Below are 6,326 nucleotides of genomic sequence, written 5' to 3'. Positions count from 1 at the left end.
ACACGGCTTCCCTGATAGCTCAGTTGGTAAAGAATCTGCCTGCAATGCAGGAGACCCTGGTTCAGTTCCTGGGTCGGGAAGATCTGCTGGAGAAGGGCTAGACTACCCACTCTGATATTCTTGGGCTTTCTTTGTGGTTCAGCTGGTAAAGAATCCACCTGCAATGTGGGAGACCTGGGTTCAATCCCTGAGTTGGGATGATCCCCCAGAGAAGGGAAAGGCTACCCAGTCCAGTATTCTGGCCTGGAGAATTCCATGGACTATATATAGTCCATGGGGTCACAAAGATTCGGACACGACTGAGGGACTTTCACTTTCACTTTTCTCACACACACACACACACACACACACATATTTGTATTTCTAGTAAGGTAGCTGCTAGAAATGTTTTTCACAGTAAGGTAGTTTTTAAAGAAGTACTGTTTGTAAATAACTAAATATTATAACACTAGCTCTTTAAAAAATTCCTCTTTAGCATTACAACCCTTCATACTTATAGAATCACGTCCTGGCTATTTTTTTTTTTTTTTAATGGGATGGAGGAAAAAATGGTTTACAAATGACACATAACTATTGTAAAACACATTGATCAGTTTGTTAAAGTGATTACCACAAATAATATTTGGATTTTTAATTTTGTTTTTATTTTGTTTAAATGAATTTTTTAAATGTATTTTAAGTCTTGCTTAAATAAATTTTTCATTTTAACGTGATTTTTCTTATGAAATTTCTAATGGGTGAGGATGGTTTCCGCTTTCACGAAAGCGTGGTAGACACAAGGCGTGGTGTGCAGCAGGTGCACAGTGGATACTTGGTGAATGCTTGAAGTCCTAATTCTCAAAGACGCTTACTGTTTGCCTGGTGAGAACAGACCTTTGACCCACTGTAAGCAAAGGCGTCATCAGAACCACATGAGGGATGAAATCTTGCTCCCACAGGCACATCAATCTGCTCACCCTTAACTGTTTCTTCAGTTTTTTTTTTTTAAGTCCTCCAGGAAACAGCTCCCTCACTTCTCCATGCAGCAGTCACAGACACTTCTTGCAGCCATAGTCAGCCTCTTCTCGGGTTCTGCACTTCCCGCTTATTTTTATAGCAAGGGAACAGATGGAGTCATCTTGAGGTAGTTTTTTTCCTGCGGTTGGATAGAGAAGTTTAGCATCGAACCCGGATTCCTCTCTGCAGAACAGTTTTCTTCGGCCATATTTTGTTAGCGTGCTCTGAGGAGGAAAGTTGTATGGAGGTGGTCATGGCTCAGGGCGGTGGGGCTTGAGAAAGACTTGTGTCTTGGTGGGCCTGCTTGGATGAATTAGGCAGAAAAGAGGGAGGATGCGCCTTTTCTCCACTGAAGACCCTTGCCCTATGCAGGCAGAGAAAAATGAAGAAGCTGGGGGTGAGTCTTTTCTTTTCACTTGAAGCGAGTGAGGAAATCTGTCTTTGCAACTCAACGGCGCCCCATGGGACAGTCCTAAAGGCTGGCCCCGGCACTTGATGGACAGGTCATGGGAAGTTCAGCTTCTCTTTTATCCATGGAACAGTTATCAGGCTTTATTATTATTATTTTTTCTCCTGATGCTTCCATTTCCAACAATCCCCATTTCTCTAAGCGAGGGAAAAAAGAATCCAGGGTTGGAAACATTCAATTAATTTTCTTGTCATTCAATGTATTTGCCATGTGTCAAGGTTGTGTTGGGAGAGATAGAAATCTGGGGGGTAAAATGAGGATTTCACATTTCTTTTGTGCCCATGTTGTGAGGATGTGCTCATTAGAGCTCACACCAGGGTTGCAGAGGACACCAGGAGGGCTGACGGTAAATCCTGACCCCACTAGTTCATTGCTTGCCTCATTATTGATTTTCAAAATGATTCAGGCCAAGTGGCTGTACCTCCGTTACATTTCATTGTTTCTTCATCTGTAAAAAATGAAGCGTTGTTTATAGCACTGCCCTACCTCCTGGGAACAGAGCAGGGTAACACAAGAGAACTGGAGTGGCTATTTTTAGGATGTGAAGCAATACTAAGTTTCGAGAATAATTCAATTGTTGGGGGAAAAAAATCTGGTGCACAGCAATACATTTGTGACAAGGGTTAGTAGAGTGTTCTTGAGATAATTGACTGCTATTGATGCAATTTATTACAGGCATATGTAATTGTTTTCAGAAAGATAATGGTCAGCAGCTCCACAGCTTAGTGTCATATCCCTAATGCATCTAAATTTTGGACGGGTCACAGATGAACATGTGTACCAAAATTTTGAGATAGTTATACCCATGTCAAGCAAAAGAAAAGGAATCCAAATTCATTTGTTTTTGAATTTATAGTCTGTTTACTTGTTCAGATGACCTCAGTGATACTGCAATGAACTTGTTGCCCAAATTTAATCAAGTGTAGCTTTTAAAATGGGCCAGGTGGCTGAGAGTACTCAAAATGACCTTTAAAAATAAATCACCCGGCAGTATAGAATATAGCAAAAAACTGGATACTATGTGGAGGTTAGATTTTTAATCCATAAACTCAAATTCGTTCCGTCATCAGTTGATTTTTGTCCATGTTTGGTGAGAATTTACTAATGTCAAACCTAATGTCGTCTGAGAATAGTTATGCTAAATATTAGTAACAGATTTGGAAGAATTGTACATTCTAGCTAGTAATCCCAGGAGCTTAGATTGTGAGGACATTATCCTGATAATTTGTCTTTCTTTTCCTATATTCTTCCTTTTCCTTATGTAGAATGGGAGCAATGAGAAGCAAAGAGAAGACATTTTGAAATTAATAACAAGTTTTCCTGGCTTTGAAGCTTGCTGTGATTATTTTAACCCTTCTTACAAAAGCAAACAGTGTCTAACAATATATTTAATGGTTGACATCTCCTTTAAGCCAACTGGTTTTGGTTTATGTTTCATAAAAGATTTTTACAATATGCCACACTGTTGTGTAAATCAAACTACTGTTCTTATGTCTGGCATGTAAGTGTTTCTGAAAAGTGAGGCAGTGAGCGGGTTAGGCGTGGGGAAATGGATTTCTGAGACTCTTTTGGAATTTGCAGATGGCCTGCTTCCTTGTTCAAAGGAACCTCTCCTAGTGCTAGTTTCCAGACAGGTCAGCTCTTGGGTGTGAACAAGCTGCACCTCCAGTACTAGTTTAGCATTTTGTGGGTAATTTTGCCTCTTCCTGTCACTCTGGTACAATGTGTAACACTGCAGTGATGACTTTTTTAGGGCATCCTTTAAAGTGTCTTAATTTGAATTATGCTGATTATCCTTAAGGGTAGGGTCTGATGTATTGATTTGTCCAGGGATGACAGAACACTTTGTAGTGTGAAGTTTTTCGCTGAATTTCAGGCTTAGAGAAAACCATTGGAGGCATCATTTAATCCCCAACTGAGTGAGGAGCAATCACTCAGGACAAATCACCAAGGACTGCTTGCATTCACTCTACACACACAACTCTTCCTTTCTCAGGGAGGCCTGTCCACTCTTGGACACTTCAGTTCATCAATTGAGCCTTCTGCCGCTGTCCAGAGCAAGTTTGCTCATCGACTTGCATGACAATCATATCATTATTTAAAGATAGCAATCATGTTCACCCTAAGTATTCTTTTCTCCAGGCTAAATATTCCTGGTTCCTTCAATTAGACCTCTTATTATGTAGTTTTCATTTTTTATTTTATTAATTTCTTTAGGGATCAGGCTGTTCGTGTCTGAAATCTACTTCAGGCTATTATTTTTTTATGAATCCTCAAAAAAATTACTTACCTCCAGTTACTCTTCAGAATATATCCTCTTGCCAGCTGGTTTAGAAACATTTTACAGACAAGGTCTAGACATGCTTTTTGAGGCTTACAACTGGAAGAGAGCTGGAATGTCCAATAATATAATACAAATCTATTTTAACATAGATGATTATGGAGATACTCGTATGTGTAAAATGTATGGGAATATGAAATAAAGTATAAATAGTATATAAAATATAAAGAAGACGGACTATTCTCATCATCAAAACTTTTTTAAGTGAAATAAATTAAAAAATAATGATTAAGGTAAGCTCGGTCAGTGAAGGCAGGTTAGAAGTAGAGGGGTTTTTAACAAGCGGATCCTTTACCTGCTGTTCTTTAAGACAAGCTCAAGACTTTCTTCTGTTAGTCACCAGTTCTGTTAACCCTATGGGGCATGATTTGAAACTGTTTACACTGTGGGACTGTCACGACAATCAAGATAGTGAACATAGTCCTTACTGCCAAAAGTTTTCTTCTGCCCTTGTGAGGCATCATCAAAACTTTTGTAGTTTTCTATATTAAGGAAAAGAACTATGCAAAGGAAGCTATAATTAAAAGAAACAGGTTGTGCATATATATGGAATTTAGAAAAATGGTATGCTGTTGCTGCTGCTGCTAAGTCACTTCAGTCGTGTCCGACTCTGTGCGACCTCATAGACGGCAGCCCACCAGGCTCCCTCGTCCCTGGGATTCTCCAGGCAAGAACACTGGAGTGGGTTGCCAGTTCCTTTTCCAAAGCATGAAAGTGAAAAGTGAAAGTGAAGTTGCTCAGTCGTGTCTGACCCTTAGCGACCCCATGGACTTCAGCCTACCAGGCTCCTCCATCCATGGGATTTTCCAGGCAAGAGTACTGGAGTGGGGTGCCATTGCCTTCTCCGAGGAAAACGGTATAGATGAACTTATTTGCAAAGCAGAAATAGAGACACAGACAAGAGGACAAACATATGGATACCAAGAGGGGAAGGGGAGGTGGAATGGATTGGAAGATTGGGATTGACATATATACACTACTATGTATAAAAGAGATAACTAATAAGAACCTGCTGTAAGCACAGGGAACTCGACTCAGTGCTCTCTGGTGACCTAAGTGGGAGGAAAATCCAAAAAACAGGGTGTTTATGTATAGCTGATTCACTTTTCGGTATAGCAGAAGCTAACACAACATTGTGGAGCAACTATAGTCCAATAAAAAATAAAATAATGTTAAAAATAAAATATTTATCACAAAAAATTTAAAAAAAGCAGGTTGAGATCACGTCAGGAATATATGAAATATTAAGGTGCAACATCACCCTTGGGTGGGGATATCGAGAGAGTTTCCTATGAGAATGAGGTGCTTTAGGTGGGCCTTGATTTTGATAGGTGCCAACCTGAAGAGGGGGCTTCCCAGGTGGTGCTAGTGGTAAAGAACCCGCCTGCCGATGTAGGAGACATAAGAGACATGGGTTCAGTCCCTGGGTCATGAAGATACCCTGAAGGAGGGCATGGCAACCCACTCCAGTATTCTTGCCTGGAGAATCCCATGGACAGAGGAGAGTGGCAGGCTACAGTCCATAGGTTAGCAGAGTGGGACATGACTGAAGCGACTTAGCACACAGCCTGAAAAGTGTCAAGGGTGCTTTCAGAGAAGCGTCTGATTTGAGGAGAGCACATAATGCATATGAATTGAATGTTAGTGAAAAAGTTCGAAAGGTTGGGATACACCTTGTGAGGATTTGTATTTCAGCGTAAAGATTGTGAACCGAAAACAGTAGAGAGAGGATGGTACACGTCTGTAACACGTGGAGACTTTGGTCCCTGGTCTGGGCATTTCCATGCAAACACAGTTAGATGGAACAGTTGAAAGGCGTGTCTGTGAAAACTTCTATGCAGAAAATCCTGTTGCCTTTATAATTAGTGTGAAGTGTGTGTATTTTGCATAGGAGGTGTATTGACTTTGAATTAGCATATTATTATTGCTGTCTCTGTCCCAGGAACCCAGAAATCTCGAGGGTAATGACTTTAATCATAAAAGTAAAGCAAATATATTGCTAGTGGACGCACTGTTATTCACACCTGTGCCAGTTATTCAAAACTTTTCTACTTCCCACTTTTTGGCCATAGGAATGACATGCCATACACTAAGTTTAGCGCAAATGGAGACCACTTTAACATAAAAAAATTTTTTTTCCTTCAACTTATGTATTGTTAGTTAAACGTGGGGATATAAAATGTTGGGAGATACTTCCATGCAGGTGTCTTACTTGTAAGAATGTTATTTAGATAGCAACTGAATGAGTTCTGTTGCATCTTAATCACAATTTGGAAAAATATTCTTACTTTAGGTCTGGATGGTCTTTAGTGTCCGTGAGAAAACTCTCTTCTTTTAATTTGCCTGCATGATTGCTTATTAATCCACCTAATAAATAGGAGAGAAGATAGGTACCTAGATGGTGGGCATATTTCATAGCACAAGAGGCCCTTTATGCAGAAGCGATGTATGAGACAATAACTGAAAGTTAATAAGTTACCAAAACAAAGGCTATCATTTCCTCAGTGGGCAGTTTGACCT

At 40.1% G+C, this 6,326-nt stretch overlaps 1 protein-coding gene across 11 annotated transcripts in view; it reads left to right on the top strand.

Moving 5' to 3' along the window:
• The window catches only part of HIVEP2 (human immunodeficiency virus type I enhancer binding protein 2), a 222,470-nt gene that overhangs the window by 12,173 nt on the left and 203,971 nt on the right, over positions 1 to 6,326 (top strand). Inside the window, exon 1 of one of the 11 annotated variants that reach the window (XM_010851458.1) lies at positions 289 to 1,393. The exons of the other annotated variants lie outside the window; for them this stretch is intronic. The gene's annotated coding sequence lies outside the window, so the exon portion shown is untranslated. Of the gene's footprint in view, positions 1 to 288; positions 1,394 to 6,326 lie in introns of those variants that run through there. 11 annotated transcript variants of the gene reach the window in all.

The sequence above is a fragment of the Bison bison genome, unplaced genomic scaffold (assembly GCF_000754665.1).
Source record: "Bison bison bison isolate TAMUID 2011002044 unplaced genomic scaffold, Bison_UMD1.0 scf7180017864303, whole genome shotgun sequence".
Lineage (NCBI taxonomy): Eukaryota > Metazoa > Chordata > Mammalia > Artiodactyla > Bovidae > Bison > Bison bison.
This window is presented reverse-complemented; position numbering and strand designations above follow the sequence as displayed.